This window comes from Ixodes scapularis, unplaced genomic scaffold (genome assembly GCF_016920785.2).
Source record: "Ixodes scapularis isolate PalLabHiFi unplaced genomic scaffold, ASM1692078v2 PGA_scaffold10__122_contigs__length_95168666, whole genome shotgun sequence".
Classification (NCBI taxonomy): Eukaryota; Metazoa; Arthropoda; class Arachnida; order Ixodida; family Ixodidae; genus Ixodes; species Ixodes scapularis.
The window spans coordinates 14,273,403-14,294,828 of record NW_024609836.1 but is presented as its reverse complement, the minus strand read 5'-3'; the positions used below and the strand labels follow the sequence as shown (position 1 = coordinate 14,294,828).

Genomic DNA, 21,426 nt, shown 5'->3' with positions numbered 1-21,426 from the left:
AACAGTAATACCATGCTTGTCTATCCTAATTGTTACGGATGTATGTTCATTGCATAGAACGTTCAAGTCGCTATGGTCGATTTCCATTTGCTTGAGGGGACTCTGCACGAATATAGATGCCCTAGACCTCCGGTCGAGGTGCGGTGTCTTACTACGATATTCGACGTACGGCGCTAATCGATGATGTCCTGGTTGCACATACGTTTCTTGAAGAGCAAGAACATTTGGTTGAAGCTCCAGGAGGCGGCGACGAAATTCGGCAAGTTCAGGTCGAAGAGTATTAACATTCCACTGGATGGTCGATGGAAGTATCTTGATACGACCTGGCGCGACCGGCGCGCGCACAGGGGATCCTGCAGGGTAGCTCTCAGGCATCGCTGTGTTGAGAAGCTTTGGCGATTCCGACGATAGCTGTTTCAAAGAGCATCATTCCTTGTAAAATTGCCTTGAAGGTGCTGCATTTGTGCAATAGCGCTCCGGAACGCAGAGACGATGAAGCATAGTATGCTATCGGCGGATGTGGTGTCCTTGCGCTGGCTCTTCAGACACACGTTGACCAGAAAGTACATCACTGTATGCAAGGTTTGTCTTTGGTCTAGTCGTCTAGTCTGGGTCATTTCTTGTTGGTCCTTCTTCGCATCAGACTTTCCTGAGCTTTCATTATCAGTGAATGGAGAACGTTTAGAAGAAATATTCATTGAACTCGATGAAGCTCTTTTTGACGAGTCCTTCTTAGGTTGATTTTTTCGTCCTGCTTGCGCATGGGAACGATCTGCGTATGGTCTTTCGTTTTGGAGCGCAGAATATTCTTCTTGTGCTTCAGGCAGTTCGCGTTGCGTTTCAACAAGCTTTGGTCTGTGAATGAAAGATTTTTTTCCTGAAAGCGCTGCCAGGCTTACCTTGCAATTGGCATGAAGCAGGATGGTCACCGAGACAGTTTGCACATTTGGTGGGAAGCGTACCAGGGCATTCGTTGAACGAGTGTGGTTCTCCACATCTTTTGCATTTTGTTTTCTCCTTAAGTACTTTGCAATGCGGTCGAGGGCCTGGCAGTTGAAACACCTTGGAGGTGCTTGAATGTACTTGGTTACATCGTGCTATGTGAAGCCGAGGTTGATCTTGTCCGGTCGCTCGGTGTTTGGACGGAATATTAGAACTACTCAGTCGGTTGGTTGGGCAACATCTGTTGCATTTTCGCGTCGCTGGTAGAGCCGACGAGCGGCAATCACAACGGTTGGTCCCAGAAATTCGTTAAGATCATTATCAGTGTACCACTTTGGTACCCCTTTGATAAGACCGAAGTTTTGTTGGTACGCGTTGCGTATTGTTGCATGTACTGGGATCCCACAAAAGGAGTGCACCTTGAGAAGTCGATGCACAGTCGGTACTTCTGAGACATCAAGTAAAAGACCTCCCCTCGCTGTAAAACGATGTCTCACGATGGGCGCGCAAGCCAGTGAATATACTTCAGCAGGCAATTTCAGCGGGTTTTGTTGCCGTAACCGTTTGTCCTCCTGCACAGGCATTACAAGCACTGGGACCCCTGTCATCCTCTGTCGACGATGTTGCACTAAGGCGAGCTCAGAGTTCTCTCCGTCTTCTGTCTCTTCCATTTTTTCGGGGTGGCCGTTCACAGATATCTCCTCATCATCACCGTCTCCCTTACGTCCCTTAGTTTGGGGGCTTACTTGTGTTCTATTGTAGGTCTGGTCTGAATCGGCAATATCCGAGGTCCGGGCTGGGAGATGTCCATTGGCACAGGACATACCAGGTGTACCCCTGCCTCGAAAGGCCAAGGTTAGCTTGAATGGGCGTCTTAAAGGACCGGTGCAACGATATTCAATTGGAATGTTTTTCACTTGAGACGAGCTTGCTGGCACACCTGGGACTCAAGGATACTCACACGCAACGCCACTGGCCAAGAAAATCCTTTTTTGCGATGTAATTTCAAGGAGAAAAGCGATCATTTTCATTCAATCTCTCCTTTGCAAAATTTGATGACGTAACGTGGGGATCGCAGTACACCCAAGTGACGATATTTGAATGCGGTTCATAGATTGGATCCGAGCATTGCGTGGGCACTCGACTTGGGCTCGTGATAATTGCTAGCTCGAAAAGCATTCGGGTAGTGACCCGTGTCCAATCGCTGCAACGACGACAACGGCCGAGCCATAACAATGTCTGGAACTCAGCGCGTGTCCTTCGCTTTGCCAGCCCCAGCGCGTGGCTATGATCAACACTGGCGGCATATAATCGGCTCCAGATCACGTGGCGGCTTGTTCTGGCTGCGAGTTGAGGGGGTGAACGCTGCTCGTTTTTCTTAAATTTTTTTCTGGGACTTCTATTGCGTGGGGTGAAAAACGAACGCGTGTTTCATAGGTCATTAACATTAGGGATCCGTTTTAAGCAGTATTTGCGCAAAGTACAAAAATCGTTGCATCGCTCCTTTAAATTATTTGTATTGGAAACTTTAACAGGAGAAGAAAAAATAACGACCAAGTCAGATAGGATTCTACTTCCTCCTCTGTGTTTTGCTTTGGTGCTCTGCCGATCAGAGGTGCCACCATCGTGCACGTAGGTGAAAAGAAATCGTGCAACCAACCTCTGCTGCGCTGTCCTCGCACAACGCAGCAGAGACTGGTTGCACTATTTCTCTATGGGGCGCGGTGCCGTCGGTACCGAGGAGCGCTCCGATTTCAAACCGAAACTTAAAGTTTTGTCGAAATTGTGCGGTTTTTCAGAAAGCCGTAAAATGCTGCGCGGCGCGAGCCTTCTATCGTTCTGCAATTTTTTATTTAGAGATTTTTGATGATGTTCCGCAATTTTCACATTGAAACCATGCCCTTCAACACAATATTAAAGTTAATTGCTAAAAAATAAATGACAACTTAATTATCCCAAACATTATAATTTTCCTAAATGGGTCCCCGGCCCAGGACCAGAACGACACAACCCTTTTTCGTTGCGACGTGTATCTCTCGCAATATCGAATTTGTCCACTTTTCGTGAAGCACCCTGTATAATGTGGCCGCCGCGTCGGATAGAAAGTCATCTCCTAAATGTTTCTTCCCCCCGTGGTAGAAGGAAACCGAGTTCGTGCAAAACGGGACAGCAAATACTCTTTCCCCTCACGCATCCGTTTCGAAAAAGGAGGTCGCTAGCGTCTTTTGGCGCAAAGGAAGTAGTACTCTCGGCAGCAGGTGCTAACGGCAACGGAGGCGAGCTGGCGCATCACTTCGTCTCCCTGGAGTAAGAACATTGAAAAAATGGACTCAGTATTGATTTTTCAGGCGTTGGCTGACTGTACTGTACCCATGGAAAACATTCGTTGTTAATTAGGGTCTTAATTGTGCCGGAGGCGATCTGCATCTTTTTCCCCCTCACGCGCCTCTGTCTATTCTAAAACTCGCCAGCGTGCTCTCTTCTTTTTCGGGTATTGCTGGTATAATGCATTAAACTCGGATATAAACATTTTTTTTTTATATTTAACTATGGGAAAGTGCTAGTTTCAATAATTTCTAGGTTTCAGTAACCAGGCAATAATTTAGTGCACTGCGAATTTAGTACACTGTCGCGGTTGCCAGTGTCTGGCTCTGACAGGAATGTGTCGTACGGATGTTTTCCTTCATTAGTATTTTAAATATTTGCGTTTCAGAAATTGTTCGTAAAAGAAACATTAACTTCTAATGCTTTAAACGAATATGTATTTTAGAAGCAATATTTTTAGCTTTGGTTTTACCTCCGTATGGCCAGCCCCAAAGGAAACAATATCGATGGTAAATAGCGTTTTGCCGGCCCTGTAGAAGCAGCCCCTTTACCAGAATATCCTTCAGCGGAAAGGATAGCTGATGAAGAGGAGTTTTAAGGCGTCGTCTGACATGAGTATTAACTGTCATCAATCCAACGACAGTTGACTCGATCACGAACGGCTGGAGTTACACGGCGGCGAAAACTGGCATTTCCCGTTAACGATCATTGCGTTCAATTGAGCTGGCCTATACCTTAGTTAACTGATCGGGTTTCGCCCCCATGACCCGACAACTTCACCCACGAATGTTGTTGTTTGTTGTTGTTTGTTCATTATGGGGTGTCGGGAAAGGGGGAAACCAGGAGATGTGGGCCTCAATTAATGGGCGAGTCGCTACCTGGTTGTTGGGGAAAAGGGATAGAAAGAGGGAAGATGAAAATTATATACAAAAAAGAGGGGTTAAGAGGTCAATTTTTTACAACTAATCTAGTTATAAATTTCCGCCCAGTTAGTTATCACCATAGTTCAGAGCCTTCGGTTAGGAAGCGAAATGACCAAATTACAGTCTATCCGCCAGCCCAGTGTCACGAAGAAAGCGCAGAAGGGCGCGGAAGGCTTTCTCCGCTGTTCCTCCGGTTCCTCTAGGGTTCAAAAGTTCTGTGATAGTCCCATATGGCAGGCCAGATAGTGAGTAGTGTTGGAAAAGAGTTTTTCTGGCCTTGTGATGTGTGGAACAAACCAGAAGGGCATGTTCTGTGTCCTCTGGGTCGCCGCAGGTGGGGCAGTTAGGATCCGCTTTGCGACGCATCATGTGGAGCCGCATGGCAGTGTATGGGCAACCAGCCCGAAGCCTGTGGAGAAGGCTTGTCTCAGCCTTAGGGAGCTTGCGGGGAACCACGGGGGGTGGCCTCCCCGTTGCGACCCCTGAATGTGGATGCCGTTCTGTGAGGATCTCACGGATGAATCGATGAGCCTCGTTGTAGCGGTCCAGTAAGAAGGTTGGGACTGGATCGTCATGCGCCTTTGCAGCCAGCTGGTCAGCCCGTTCGTTGCCAGGAATCCCGACATGATACGGGATCCATTGCAAAGCAAGGCACCATCCCATGTCTTCAACTGCCGCTGCCTGAAACGCGACTCTCGCCAGCAGTGGGGTTGCATTATGAAGCCTCTGAAGCTGCTGAAGAGCACCTCTTGAGTCTGTGAGTACGACAGCTTTTGTTGGTGACGAGGTGTTCTTAATAGACTCAAGAGCAGCCCAGATGGTAACGAGTTCTGCCGTGGTTGACGACGATACAAAATTTAGCCTGCCCGATATATCATAGCCCATTTCTGGAATGGTAATCCCAACCGTGGCAGTCCGTTTGGTGACGTTAATTGAGGCGTCTGTATCAACATGAATCCAACCTTCATACACTTCGTCTATGCGCTCAAGAGCGATTGAGCGAGAGACAAATTCTGGGACATTCGCCTTGCGCTGTGGGATTGGGAGCGTCGCATGTATCTCCAGGGGAGGACGCGTGGAATGTGGTGGTTGAGGAAGGATAAATTCGCTAGGAGCTCCAACCTCAAAGTCGAATCGTCTTGCTTGGCGCCCGAGGTGAGAGTTTGGCTGGGCAAAGAGATGTTTACGGATTGTGTCCGCAGGGGGGAAACTGCTCATACGAGCGATGTTGCGCAGCGCTGTCTCTTCAAGTCTCAAAGACAGCGGCCATTCTTCCGCTGCAACAATTGTGGCCACATTCTCTGCTGAAGGAGGCAGTCCCAAGCAGCTTCGTAGTGCGGACCGGTGAAAAGTATCGATGTCTCGAATTTGTGCCCTTGCAACAGCCAGTAGCGGCAGTGAATAGAGAAGCCTGGACATGATGAGCCCCTTGTACATTTGAAGTAGTGCACGTTGTGATGCACCCCAGGAGGAGCCTCTAAGCTGTCTAACGACACGTAGCAGTTGACGGCAACGTTGAAGTCTCTTGCGTACTTCAGGTCTCCATGTCACCCGATCGTCAATAATAACGCCGAGATACGTGTGGATTTTCACCCTTTTAACTGGCGTTCCAGCAAGTTTTAGACGTAGGGCATTCTGTGGTGCTCGGCCTGTGGGTCGGTAGAGGAATGAGGCAGTCTTTTCCGCAGATAGAGTAAGGCCTAGTTGCGCTATGGCCAGTGCAGTAGAGTCCAGTGCCACCTGGAGTCGATTACGGATCCCTATAGCGTTCCTTGAGGGCCCGACACACCACAACGCCACATCATCCGCGTAGATTGCCATGCCAATCCGAAGAGCTCGATTCTTTGCTGGAAGACATCGAGGGAGGACGCTCATGGCAAGATTCAAAAGCAGAAGGCTCAATACACTTCCTTGGGGTACCCCTTGAGCAATATGTCTAGATGTGCTAGTAGCATCTGGCAATTTCACGCTCATGGACCGTCCAGAAAGAAAGGCCTCAATAAAAGATAAGAGTCTGCCACAAACCCAATATGCTTTAGTCGGTGAATGATGGTTGGATGTGGCAATGTATCAAATGCACGACTGATGTCGAGGAACACGCAGTGTACCATTTGCCCCGTAGCCTTGGCTTCTTCTAGGGTTGAGGCAAGGTCTCCTATTGTATCCGCAGTGCACCTCTTGGCTCTAAAGCCAGCAAGTTCGTGCGAGAAGGCACCCACTCTATCCAAAAGCCAGGTTAGACGTTGAAGAACCATTCGCTCAAGAACTTTTCCCAAGCAACTTGTCAAGGAAATCGGCCTGAAGGATGAGGATTTTTATATCGGCTTCCCTTGTTTGAGTATGGGAATTACTATCGATTGTTTCCATGCATCTGGAAATGCTCCTGTCCTCCATATCTCGTTGAGTTTTTCAAGTATGCCTGGGTGGTGTATAGGGTCCACGTTCTTGAGCGACTGGTAGGTTATGCCATCGGGACCCGGAGCGCTTTTCTTTCGACAGTGATGGAGTGCTTGAGTGAGCTCCTTTAGGGTGAAGTCTGAGTAAGTTGCCAACGATGTCTCTTTGTCTTGAGGTTGACTAACCTGGCTTTGCGGTCAATTTGTCAATCTTTCTTGGTATTGATGTGGTGGAATAGAGGAGCGGGAAAATTGATCCGCTAATAGCTCTGCCACTTCCGTCATGGACATACCAGATTTGATTGAAAACCCTGCAATAGGGTGTCGTGGAACCTTCGCGCCGGAGAGGGCTCGAGCGATTTTCCAAGCGCGTTTGCCTCCACCTGGACCACCAAGAGATGCGCAGTCCTGGCTCCATTGCCACCGCTGAAGTACCTTGGTGTGTCGCCTGAATTTAGCGTCAATTCGGTTGTAGCGAGTCCAGTCCCATGAGGCGTTGGTGTGAAGCGCCCTTCGTTGTGCCTGCCGTCGGGCTGCTCGTAGGTTGAGCCACTCAAGGTCAGGAGAGGGGCTTGTAACTGGAACTGTGACGGATCGCGTCGAAAGCCGCAGGCACTCCGCAATGCATGTAGTAAGGTCATCATAGTTGCTGCCTACAATAGCAGAAGAGAGGTACTGGCGGAATAGGTCCCAGTTAGTAACTTTGCAGACCTTGAGGTTCCTTGGAGGTGCTTTGGGGTGTGTTAACCTGATGGGAACATGATCACTTCCTCCAGTGTCCGGTTGGGCTGTCCACAAGGCGACAACTTGTGACGATACCCACGTTATGTCTATTGTGCTGGCGTTAGTTCCACGTCTACAAAATGTTTTCGACCCGTCATTAAGAGCTCGCAGTTGTAGGGCTGCCGCAATATCTTCAAGCTGTCGTCCCCTGGCGTCCGTTCGGTTACCGCCCCAGGATTCATTGTGTGCGTTGAAATCTCCACATATAATAAGCTGTCCTCGGCTACGTTTGTGAATTTCTTCTAGCACCTTTGCGTCCCATACGCCATGCGGGGAAATATATGCAGATATAACCGTTGTGACGCGCCGGCCAATTGCGATTATCACCCCGGCGTATTCTGCAATTTCTGAAGACAAGTCCGAAAGATCAAGGGGGGCATGGTATACATCGTCACGGACCAATATTGCAACTCGCGATCTTCCATCGGTACTTAGAGTTGCACTGTGATGAAAGACATAGGGAGACAGACGGACCTCTCCTGGGATCACGTGCGTTTCTTGTAGAGCCAGTACATCTCTTCGTTCAGTTGCAAGAGTTTGGCGGAGAACGGTGCAAACGTGTGCGTAAACAATTTACATTCCACTGAAGGATAGAAGGAAACAATGGGCTCCGTCTTTCTCTATGGGGAGTTTTCTGCTGTATTCTTTGTGCACTGTTTCCGGGGTTACTTGATTGTTGGCAGCGTTGATAATTCGAGGGTCCTGCTAACATACCCCAAGAAGAGGAATCATAATTTGCAGAATCGTCGTGACTGTGCGGGCCCATGATGCCTCGATGTTTCTTAATATAGTAAAGGCTATGTTCGCAGCTGTTCTGATTAGGGACGTCCATCCAGGGGCTTCGCCAGAAGATGCGCTTTTGTCCTCAGCGTCTCCCTCTTGCGTGGAAGAGCGCTGTCGTGTTTGTGGCGGTTGCTTGGGTGTTTGCTTCGGAGGTTCCGATGTAGCCGCTGCGTGCGCACCGTTCCCAGCACTTCCGTGGGCTCCTTCTGTATTAGAAGGCAAAGAATAGCTGCCTCCAGTTACAGACGCGTAGGTAACAGCTCTTGACCTCGAAAGGTGTTTTGCCTGTTTACTTAGTATCTCTGGCTGGGCATCCTCTTCGCCAGACCGAGATGCCTTCTGGCCCTCCAAGGCTGACCTGGCCGCACGAAATCCAATCGAATTGGTCTTGGAGTAAGTGAGTATCTTCCGCTCTTTAATCCACTTCGGGCAGGCATGTGATGTAGCCTCGTGATCTCCCTTGCAGTTGACACATCTCAGTGTCGGTGACTGACACATGGCATCGGTTGCTTCGTGGTGTTCTCCGCATCGTTTGCAGTCCATAGCGCGCGTGCAGGAGACCTTCTTGTGACCAAATCCGCCGCAGTTGTGGCATTGGAGCGGCTTCTCCTTATAAGGCAACACAGGGTGACGAACATACCCCAGCAGAACATAGTTTGGCAGCTGACTGCCTTGAAATGTGAGTTTCACGACGCGTGACTTTCCAAGACGTCTGATTTCGACGATCTTGCTCTCTGAGCGGAGATTATGTTCCAGCTGTTCTTCTGTAGCGTCCATGTCAACGTCCCGAATGACGCCAACTGTCGTGGGCCCAGACAAAGCTAGGTAAGTTCGAACCGGTATGCCACATAAGTCCGTGGTTTTCAGAAGCGCCTGTGCAGCTTGTTCGTTCAGAACTTCTATGGCGATCAGGTTGAGACGGTCGTTGTACCGGACCTGACAGGCAGATTCCTGACATATGCCTTTCAGTGCTTCCGTAAGCTTCAGGCTACTGAGAGATGTTAATCTTGTTTCTTGATTAACTGGCACGAAGATTATGGTAAAATCATCGGTTTGTCGCTTTGATGGACGTACCGTTTCCGTGCTTGACCACGAACACGTCCTTTTTGTCCTTTTTCTGGTGAAGAGATTCCATTCCCCAGTGGAGCCTTCGCTGTCCATGTCAACCATCTCCGCGACGGAGGGCGTCGATGAAGACTGCAAATATGCAGGATTTTTGCAGTCCAGCGCTGGCTCCTGTTCTGAACTGCCCGCTGAACGTTGTCCAGCTGGTATGGTGCTGCTTATCTCTGATGTGGACATACCTTAAGCTCGGCGGCGTGCCGCGGCCTGCGGATGCGCTAAATATTGATATCCACCCAGGATATCTGGTCCAAAGGACCAGTAAAAAACGCTTCCAACCCAAATTTCTGAAGAGGTAGAGATTTAGCGTCTCTAGCTTGGCTAACTTCGTCGTCCTCCCCCACGAATGCCACAGCGCCCGCTTTGGTCGCGCCCTCCTTTGCAACCCTCCCGAGAGATGGCGATGCATCTCATCTGCTCCTCCGCTGCGATCGCCGCCTGTTGTATGCTCTTCGGATGCCCGTTACACGCCTCGTACGCCGCCTTCTCTTCTGCGTCTGCCTTCATTGTATGAAGTCCCGTGTTACTTTAATGCTCTTAAGGCGCGAGCATCCTCCGACCACGACACTTACTGTAAACATATTGTTCGTTAGGGAGAAACGTGAACCGTGGTTTCCCTACAGTAAAATAATATACGCGTGGCGGGATGCTCGGTCTCCCGTTGTGAGCAGGCGGCAGGGTTTCAGAACTTATCATTATATAATCCAAAGGTTAAAATAAATTTTTGTATATTTTTTGCAAGAAAATGGCGCCTAACGGAGTCCGCTTATACATGGGTGCGAGGCGTCTGCTACCTGGAACGTGCCCCCATTACCCCAGTCGAAAATGTCTCCAAATGGCCTTTAACCTGAAAATAAGATAACAGTGACTTCAGAGACTTTGGCATCAGGTTGCAACCGCTAGCGCGTAGTTTTTATTTACGATGGAAACTTCCATCCTGGTGGGTTCCATACCTGCGTCTGCCTTTCTCCTGGTTCGTCGTAAATGTGAAGAACGCCGGAAATGTTGCATTAGTGCACACCTCAAAAGTGGGCGATCATGCTCTACAGCTGTAATCAGCGATTCACCACCCTGTCTCACCTCCCCGCCTTTCCGAAACACACACTTCCCCAGTTTATCGGCTGAGTTCATCATGCTGAGTCCACCAGACCTCTTAGAAGACCGCAGACAGGTAAATCTTGAAGTCATTCCCATTGTTTTAGAAATCACATGTTCGAGATGTTTGGGCAGAGAACGCGCGTGCACTACGAGCGTTGGCTGACGTGGGCCTCTTACTTGGAAGTGTGCCGTGGTATACAGAGGGAACAGCGCACCCGGAAAACAGTTACTCGAGTCAACATGCACACAAAAGAAAGAGACACTTACGCAGCGTCGCGTAAGTGTCTCTTTCTTGTGTGTGTATGTTGACTGGAGTGACTGTTTCCCGGGTGCGCTGTTCCCCCTGTACATCATGAGCAACCAACTCGCCCGAACTTCTGTGTTAACATGTGCCGTGGTCTCTCGTCAGTTTATGAAAGGTGAACATGTGCCTTCATTTCATAAAATTTTAATTCAACGCACTCCTAGAAATGTGTATGTTTTTTGTTTTGTTTTCTTTCATTTCTGATCCAGCGGTTCTCGAGAAAACTGAAGCGTAAAAAATCGCATAAGTAAGCGGGTGAAGAGCGTACCATGGCACTTCTCACAAAGTTGTTTCTAGGTGGTGCATTGGTCATACTCAGAACCGCTAAATGCAAAAATGAAAAAAAAAAATGAAAAAAAAAATATTTTTGTTATTACTGCTGGTACTTAAATATGGCACCACATGATACAGAAACTTGAAGGATTCTTAAATATTAACACCCTAAAGCAGATTCGGAGTACCTGTGCGTCTGGTACATTACACAAGCTGCAGCGTCAACCTGACGGTCTGTTTCCGTTTTTCTTCCGCGCAGAGTGGAAAAAAACAGGTTTTGCTTTTATTGAACGTTTTTCTAAGAATCTACACTCACGAAAGTTTAGAATGATAAAAGCACCACCTAAAGGCCCCTTTGTAATAAATGTCATGGCACTCTGTATACTGGCTTATATACGCGGTCTTGAAATGACACCCCGTAGAGTAAAATAGAGCTTAGTTAATGCACTCTTTCTTTTTCCATTTATATTAAGGGGTGCCTTAATTATGTCCCTCATTCGCTGAATTTATATTAAATAATGGGGAGAAAGCGAACAATTCATAAAATAATGCACGACCGTGCCGGGCAGGTACACGCCCTTTACCTCCAGCATGTCTAGCATGCCTTGAACAGCTGACTTATGGCGCCACGTCTAGTAGGGCGGCGCAAAATTATATCATCAGCTCAAACGACAGCGCTCCCCATAGGCGCGCTCCAGGCAGGGGGGTAAAGGTGGGTGAGGAGGAGTGGCGAATCCTGTGCGCGGACATCCGTTGTCCCGAGTGAAAGATCGCGAAAGAATGCGACAAAACACGAGAGAAAGCAACCAATGTTGCCAGCTAATGGACGAAAATTGCAATGGTAATAAAGAGTTTTAGTAGATCGTTCCCATGGCTCCGATAACGATACCCGATACTCCGCCACCGCTTCCCTTGCGCATGCATAGTATCGTTATCGGAGGTATCGGAACGATCTACTAAAAATCTCGAATCGCGAAGACTGAAAACTCGCAGCAAAATAAATAGCGATAATTTAATGTTCTAAACTAAATTCTGAGCTATTACAACGCTTGTAAAAAAGCAATATACTCATTACGCTGCATTAACTTCCCTTCTGTAGAAATCTCGGAAATCTGGCCATTACCCGGTTTCGTATTCCCGGGGCGCGTCCACTCGCGCCCCAGCCGCGAAGCCGGTCATTTTGTTTAGTTTTGCGTTGACGCGAGGCCGTACACCTGCGCGTCATGCGAAAAGAAAAATAAGTACGTGGATTGTTGAAGTTCATTAAGCTGCTCTGACAATATAATTCGTGAAAGCGAAGGAAGTTGGTAAACATGTGTGGAACGCCGAGGGTCTGCTCCATGCTCCGCCGCTTGCGGTAGCCCGAATGCATGGGAAAATAGCGGACATTTTCCCTTCTTGAGTTAGTATATGTAATGTGTATGGCTCCTGAAGACATGGTCGTATACATAGAGTTGGTCATGTTCGCCCCAATATAGCTAAAGATGGCGGCGCACTGCCGCACACTGGCTACTCTATACTTACGACCAGTCCACCTGGAAACACTCCCGCACGCACCTTCGGGAGGGCCGAGTTTCAGCGGCGCCTCGTGGCGGGGCCTGGAACTCGGTATTTTTTGTTCGTCTTTTTCGCGCTGCACCAGGTTGTGTTAGCCTCTATGGAGTTGATGGCACACGGACGCAGCCAATACCATCTGGTGTTGGCTGTGTAAACTAAAACAATAAAGAAAAATGAAAAAATAATAACGAATTGAACTCCTTCAGTATCCTTTACAAAGAGAAAACAATTCTGCCGCGTGAACGCGCTTGAAACCACAAAGCGCGCTCAGCTGGAACGCACCCATGGATAACAGAACCCGACGAGGTAGGAGAACCGAGTTTTTTTTGCCGCCTACTGAGAACGCCTCTTCATTGGCGGGACTAAAACTCGGCCCTCAGCCGGGAGCAGGCTCTTCTATTGGGAGCTCTGAGAAGGAGTTGTCGTAAGTATGAAGTTCGGCGTGCGGCCGCATCGCCTCCCAGGGCCAGCGCCAGCGATGAACTTACATTTGCCGAAAATTGGGGGAGGTATCTAGAAAGCATCGTAGCAGCAAATATTGTCGGAAGAGGTATGATTCGGGGCCAGAGCTGCCGCTAGAACGATCAGGGCACGTCGCGGAAGTCAAAGATTGGTGAAGGTGGCCATGGAGATGTTGGTGCCGATAAGACTCTCCTCGTGTATCTTCTGCTTTAATTCGTGTGAAACATTCTGACTATTACTTCTTTAATCTAGAAATAAAATAATGAAATTAATTTTGTTTTAAATATTTATAGTTAATGAAAACTGCGCATATAATTCATTTGCAACACTTTGTTGTTGTTTTTTTGAAAAAATGTAATGTGACACCATTTCTGGTTTCCTTTCGGTTTCAACTGTGTCACTTCACCAGCATCTCAACTGGTGTTGTTAGGGCAATTTACCGTGTAATCCGGCAACACGGAATACTATGTTGAGCTCAAACACAGCTGTGAGATGCCAGCGATCATTAGGTTAATGACAGCTAAGAGCTCTACTGTATCTAGCACGACCTAGTATAATACTGACCTGCCCACAGAATGGCTTCCTATGGAAGACGCTGTCGTCGATGAAGTGCCTTCTTTTGCCGTTCTGGATGCTCAGCAAAGGCGTTTCTGTGATTCAAACATGGTCCACTGACACCCAGACAACACTTGGACATCCCCAATATATCCTCAGGACAACTTTTTGAGGACATTATGATGTCCTGAATATGTCCTCAAAGGATCCTGGGAACATCCTAAAAACGTCCCCATTGTCCGGTCTCAGGACATCTTCAGAACGTCCTCAGGAGGGCAGCCAAGGATTTTTCTATTACATTTTTAGCACAATGCACTGCAGGTGCAGCTGTTCACTGAGCTGTTAGGATGCTTTCATTTTTAGTGTTTCTATGTTTTCTTCAAATGGAATTTGAACCTGAAAATGCCTGCAAGAGCTGCCTTCAAAAAAAAATGCATTGTTGTGCACTATTTTATAGTGACTTTCACACACTAATTCTAGATTACTAGTCAGTGAGAGGCTAAGAACATAGGGCAAGGGAAAGGAGGAAGAAAGCTGGTGGGATGCTGAAGAGGAGAGAAGAAAACCTCTCCCCTCCAGCATCCTGACGGCCTTCTCCTCCGCGTATTTCCTTGCACTATGTTCTTAGCCTGTAACTATGAGCATGATCATGCCATTCATTATTGCAAACAAAGGTAACTGTTGAAGAAATACTTTATTGGAGAGCAAATGTTACATATGAGGTTTTGCAATGTCTGCACCAGACATGCAGTGTGGCTTCGCATCTTGGCAGCACTAGTCTGAATAGTCAGCCGGATCTGGACAAAAAAATCAATTCCATAAGCATTATTAATAAAAACAGGTCATTTGCAAAAACTTAATACCATAATGTTGAACATCTCTGGCTTTTGACTGCAGCTTTTTCAGCTTCTCTTCAGCGTGGCGCCGCATACTTTGATGATGGTCTCCACGTCAGCTTTGCTTGCAGACTCAACAGTTGGTTTCACTGAACCCTGAAACATTGATTTGTAATGACAGTCACAGCAGAAAACTAAGATGGTCTAGAAAAGAATTACAATTAATGTCAATAAATATAGATGTCCCAGAAAGTATGTCCCTTAGTGCTAACGCGTAATGATACAGAGCTATCTGACCCACACAGCAAAAGTTTCACCTATTTAGACAGAACTATGTTTAGAACATTGTATCATTCTCCCACTCCCGAGTCAGGTTTGTTTGTCGGGTTTCATGTAAAATCAGTCTTACTTAATTTTACCATCAGGAAAAAGATATCCAATGCCATCTGCGTTTGACGCTGGCTCTGAACCCGAGAAGGCCCCTGTGCAATATGTTGTATAACTAGTTTAGTGAATAAAATAGATGACTTGCAACGACAAACAAAAGTGTTTTACTGTAAATGATGCCTGCCACATTGAGATCCCGAAACTTTTCTTTGCCCTTCTGGCCTAACCAGCTGAAATTTACAGCCAGTTTCGGGCTAAGGAGGACCTCCAAGATGTTCCTGGTAGCAGATTCCATAAACCTGCCACCAAAACCAGTGAAGTGATGCAGCTAAAAAGAATATATCTGACCACATGGACGCTCTTATTAAGTCGAAGGTTAGAAAATATAACAAGATTGAGAATCCTTCACACCAGAAGCGTTCCTTTCCTTTCATTCGATATAGACTTGAGTCAAACTCCAGAAATGCCTCCAAGTCGGCGAACGGCTTCTTCAAAACTTCTTCCTCTGCACTTAAAGCCCGAGGAACACCATTGCATAGCAGTGGTGCGATCCCATCCAATTGCCTCCCTTGGTGTTCTACCCTCATCTGTATTATGTGCAGTGTCCTCATGACTTGTTGTTCAAACTCCGAAGATTTGTAAAGAACAAAACATATTTAAGATATGAATCGCACGAAGTTGTCATTCAACCCCTTTTAGGCAACATGCAATAATAAGCAGACAGGATGGATCAAGTTTCCAGAAATTAGAGTTTTCAAGTATCAACTAAGAGTAACTTTCCCCATGCTTACCAGAAAGTCTGGAAGTGCTGGCATCTGAAGGGCATGAAGTGTGAAGTCTCTCGTCAAACCTTGCTCGGGATGCTGCAAGTCATCAAGGCATAAATAAACCAATCAACAATCACATTCTTAAAAGCTTACCCGGCCGGAAATGACTAGTCTCAGGACTTCACAGTGTCACGGGTGGGGAAGAGATTGTGGCGTTCTGAACCCCACGGCTGCCATGGGGCTCTGAGCCTATTTGAAAGCAAAGCCGGTTAATTTCACTTCTGAAAGTAAGCTTTGAGAATGCGACAAAACCACTCTACTTACGTGGTGCCCTTCGTACACTTTGAAGATGGGACCCTGGTCGTGGCCAGCTGGAAGGGTACTCTGGATATCCTATTATAGAATGAGAGCATGCATGCCACGCGCGCCATAACTTCTTGGCAAATAGATAAATAACCATGTGCACAAGTCTCATTTAACACACGTGGGCTTGGAATCGATAGACCAAGGCTTGTAGACAGCTCGGTGTTTTCCGATCTGTTGTCATCACTTCCAGCTGTAGAAATCTGTGCAACAATTCCAATCAATACTGTAGCTTACTGGTAAATAATGCGCCACATTCTGGGGACCAACATTGGTTGTAGCATCAAGCAAACAATATGCAATATGGGAAACGCAGATGTAAAGGCGGACATTGTCATCATCGGTTAACTTCACTTCTGAAAGTAAGCTTTAAGAATGCGACAAAACCACTCTACTTACGTGGTGTCTTTACACTTGGAAGCTGGGACACCGGTCCTGGACAGCTGGAACTGTACTCTGCATATCCGTCATACAATGAGAGCATGCGCGCCATAACTTACGTGACAAATAGAGAAATATCCCTGTACACAAGTCTCGTCCAACTCACGTGGGCTTGGAATCAAACGACCAGGGCTCCTAGAGTGATGGGTGCCTTCCCACCCCTCATCATCACTTCCTTCTGCAGAAAAGTGTGCGACATTTCAAATAGTGACAAATCGAATTGATAATTTCGCTTATTGGTAAATAATGTGGCACTCTCTGGGGACCAACATTGGTTGTAACATCAATAAATACTATGGGAAATGCAAATGGAAGGGTGCATACCCAAGCAGCACCGAGTTCTGGGCCAAAACTTGGCTTGCGTCTGGCAGTTTAGGGCATTAAAAAGCCCGAAGAAGCCAAAGTAGTGCCAAACCTGACCTCCCTTGGCAACAGTCTGGGTATCTTGGCCCTAATTCGCCAAACAAGTGCCAAACTTAGGCTTCGCTGCCGGGTAGTTCGGCTGTCGTCTGGCATCTTTGGGCCTAAATCGCCTAAAAAATGCCAGATTTAGGCTTACTGCCCGGTAGTTCCGCAGATCTTTGGCATTTTTGGGCCAAAATCGCCAAACTAATGCCAAAGTTAGGCTTCACTTTTTGATAGTTCGGCTATCACCTGGCACATTCGGGCCAAAATCGCCACAGATGTGCCAGAGTTAGGCTTACTACCTTGTAGTTCGGCAGAGCTTTGGCATTTTTGGGCCAAAATCGCCGAACTAATGCCAAAGTTAGGCTTCACTTTTTGACAGTTCGGCTGTCACCTGGCACATTCGGGCCAAAATCGCCAGAGATGTGCCAGAGTTAGGCTTACTACCTTGTAGTTCGGCAGAGCTTTGGCATTTTCGGGCCAAAATCGCCAAACTTATGCCAAAGTTAGGCTTCACTTTTTCACAGTTTGGCTGTCACCTGGCACATTCGGGCCAAAATCGCCACAAATGTGCCAGAGTTAGGCTTACTACCTTAAAGTTCGGTTGAGATCTGGCATCTTTGGGCCCAAGTCGCCAAACGAGCGCCCAAGTTAGGCTTCGCTTCCCGATAGTTTGGCTGTGATCTGGCAGCTGCGGGCCAAAGTTGCCAAACAAGTGCCAGAACTAGGCTTACTGCCTTGGAGTTCGGCTGATGAGGTATTTGATGTACGCGGGTGGTCTTCATCTTAATTAAATAGAAATCAAGTTTTATTCGGCTGGCAACTTTATCTTATTTTGGGTGTCTCTTGATTTCTGCAGTCCAAAGGTTGGCTGAATGTTTTGACGCGGCTGGAGCAGGCTCTGCAAACGCAAATAAATTGTGCCAGAGGTTGCACTCGCGCGTAGCGCGCGTAGGTACACAAGCCAATATCGGGGCGCGCCGTGAGACTGGTTTGACATTATGGCGCGTTCACGCCGGCGATCCGATCTACTGGCGCCATACTTTTCATCGCAAAAGCGACCATCGCGGGCAAAAAGTGACGGGTTTTGAGCAGTCGCTTGCTGACCCGACTTTTTACGATGCACTCTAGTCGCGGAGAGGCCGAGCCAACCAACGGCGTTCGGTGCGAGAGTTTTTGAGAAGCGACTCGCCAAAGAAGGCGTTGGACTCGCTCATCGCGCACGCCAAATTGACCAACTAATTACTTTTATTTTTTTTTTTTGCGATGCGATTTAGTTGGATCGCACGACTGCTTACGTCCCCGGTGTGAATCCGCCTTTACAGAAAGTGCTGCCATTGAGCTAACACTGCGCAAGATGGATGTGCGCACGTCTCCACAAGAAATATCATTATTAGGCGGCGCTTTGCAAAAGCGAGCGTGGCTCTGTGCGTGTCTTGCATTTTGATTGAGCGCTGTCAAATCCTAGTGATAACAAAGTGACAAAGCGCTTAAACGACCGGGGCTCCGTGGTGCGCCTCCCGCATCTCACTTGGGGAACGAAAATGAAATCCCGGAAATTGTACTATTTTAGCGTGTTGATACTTTTTAAACATTAAAAAGTGGAGACACAAAAGGGACGATACAGACGGGACCATCTGAACTTTAAAGGCCGCTGTACAAACGGGACGTTCTACAGAGAAGAACCTTCTCTCCCGAAGCTAGGGGACGGGGAGGGAAAGGGCCATCGTTGGGTGGAAAGTGCGTCTAGAGAATGGGATTAGCCTCGGGGCGAGCCATTCGCTCGAGAAGGAGTGGGGACGGAACAAAGCTGCCGTGGTGGTTCCGGCTAAAAGATGGAAGAAAGTTAAGCTTGTCAAACGGCGACCTCGGATCCGAGGACGGGCACGCCAGAGAATTTGAAAATAGCTGCTTGATTAGCCGGACGACCCAGTGCGGTCTACTGGTTCTAGAAGGTGACTCGGATGAAGAAAACTCGTTTTGGTCGAAAACTCTAAAAGCATTCTGGACGTGAACTCTTGCCACAAATAAAAATAACACATGCATGAAAAACTACGAAGGCAACTAAGCTTTCTCCTATGATGGGAGATTGCGTGAGCATTACAGGCAGAGTTATGTTGGCGCAACTTGCAATAAAGAAAGACAAAAAAAGTTATGTTGGCGCAACGGACAGCGCGGATCAAGCGGGCCTAGCTTCGAAACCGGGCTGGTTTTTTTTCTCGTGTCCTTTTTTTTATTTCGTTTATTTTTTTATTTTTTCTTTGTTTGGTCACGTAACAAGAAAAATCACATGAACAGAATTTTTTTTTTTGGCTACGTCACCAGATTTTTTTCTTATTTCTCCTTTCCTTCAGTCTTTCTTTTTTTTCCTTTTTTTCGGTTTACGCTTCCTATCGCAAAACTCTTTGCACCTATTTCGCGTTAAATTGGCGTTAGCCAAATCATTTTTTTTATGGCAGGGAATTCTGCCGTACGTACCCTATGTTACTATTACCAACCCTGGCTTGCAATTTCTGCTATCCAAAGGACTGGACTATGCCCTTGCTCCACGGTACGTTCCAAAACGTGACTTCATAACTGAAATTGAAGAGAAACTCACACATGTGCACGATGTCACAGGCGTAAATTTCGTGAGAAGCCGTGTTGTCAGTGTTTCGAACAATGTGAAACCGGCCGGGTCACATTTAGATCAACAAGAACGCATTGCTCTTAATGAGTTGAAGTCAGACAGCTCCATCATGACTTTAAAGGCCGACAAAGGAAAAGGAACCGTTGTGCTTGATAGGGATGACTACATGAAGAAGATGTATGAAGTTATAAATGACAGTCGCTATTTCGTGAGGCTATCAAGAGACCCCGCTGCTAAGTCCGAAAGAGAGTTAGCTGACCACCTTCGAGAGCTGAAAAAGAAAGGACGCATCAGTGACGACCTATACCGTCGTCTCTTCTCCTTTGACGCCGCGACACCCAAGATGTATGGACTCCCCAAAATTCACAAACCGGGTTGCCCCCCACGCCCGATTGTATATGTTATTGGTTCATCCACTTACAGCCTTTCCAAATATCTGGTTATGATTCTGAGCCCTCTTACGGGAAACAATGAGTTTAGCGTCCGGAATTCCCGTGACTTTGTTGAACTTATACGCGCTCAGACCCTGCTACCGCACGAGGCTATGGTATCCTTTGATGTGATTTCATTATTTACGAATGTCCCCAACGCCCTGGCGGTTGATGTCGCCCGTGACCGGTTGTTGGTAGACCAGTCGTTGTCCACTCGCACAACCCTCCTTGTTGATGACGTTATACTCCATTCGCGTTTTTGTCTCAACCAGTGTAATTTTAGTTTTAATGGGGACATATATCATCAGGTCAGCGGATGCCCTATGGGGAGTCCAGTTTCCGTAACCGTCTCGAATCTCGTCATGGAATATGTTTAGGAAAAGGTAATGTCTGGCATTGATTTCCCCGTGAAGTTCTACCGTCGCTATGTCGATGACACTTTTGTAATAGTTAACAGCGAGAACGTAACCGATTTTCACCGCAATTTGAATAGTGTCCACCCCTCAATTCAGTTCACCTGCGAACATGAAACCGATAGTACCTTGCCGTTTTTATATGTACGTGTCCATAGAACTAGTGAATCTTTCTTTAAGATGGAGACATCCGTATATGGTAAACCATGCGACAGACAAAAATTTCTTGACTACCACCATCATCACCCTACTCAACACAAAAGCTCAGTTGTAAGATCGTTGCCTTCATCGTTCAGAAACAGTCCCATCTAACTCAACACTTAGCGATCAAGAACTTAGCCATGTGCGGGAGGCTTTGAAGAAACGTAACTACCCCGACCGGTTTATCAATCGCGTTAAGGAACAAATGTCCCGTCGGCGCCCGGATCGAGCCGAACGAACACGTGACGTCGTGTGCATCCCGTATCCCGTACGTTAAAGGGCAACTCCACTCCATTTTTACCATTTTTGGGTTATGATCTGTTTAGTCGAAGCCGGCGACCCTGAATCACGAGATATAATTTGTTTTTCGGTAGTGAGCATAGTTTTGTAGATATCGCGAATGCAAGAATCGGTCCGGCGGCACGGCGAAACCGAAACTACCGGTTGAAGCAGCTTGGCAACACTGATACTAGTGGCGCGTCGTCGGCATGACCTAGTTCTGGTCCCGCGCTTCTGAGCCGACGCGCCGACAAGGTCGGCTCAGTCGCACGTGGAGTTTCAAAACAGAAGATTAGAAGCACATTTTCATTCTTTACCGCTTCACTTTGGTAATATGCACCAAATGTAGTAATTTTTAGTGTGTATTTATAAATTTGCCGGCCGAAAAGCGAATCCGACTGCTATAAATACGACGCGGTCGGTGCCGGCGCAGCGTGACTCTATTTGTTTCTTGCGCGCGGACCGAGAAAACGAAATAATGGGAGATAGATGGACAGATCGACCCACAAGTGGTCTACGCTGTTAAAGCCAAGGTGCATTTATGTGCACGCTAGTTAGATCAGCCGCGACCTGCTGCGTCCGGCCGATCGTGCTGGAGCAGCCGGCGGACGGTACGCGAACAGCGACGGCACCGCATCGTTCTTCAAAGACGCCTGTTTCGTGGTGAAACCCGCAACAGTCAGCAGCCGCAGATCCCGTGTGTAGGTGTCTGACGTAAAGTTTTGGGAGCAGAGCTTCGCGTTGGAGCTCG

General features: G+C 47.5%; 1 pseudogene; it reads right to left on the bottom strand.

Annotated features, from left to right (window-relative positions):
* Positions 1–367: 367 nt before the first annotated feature.
* Positions 368–1,766, bottom strand: LOC115313919 (annotated as a pseudogene).
* Positions 1,767–21,426: the final 19,660 nt, after the last annotated feature.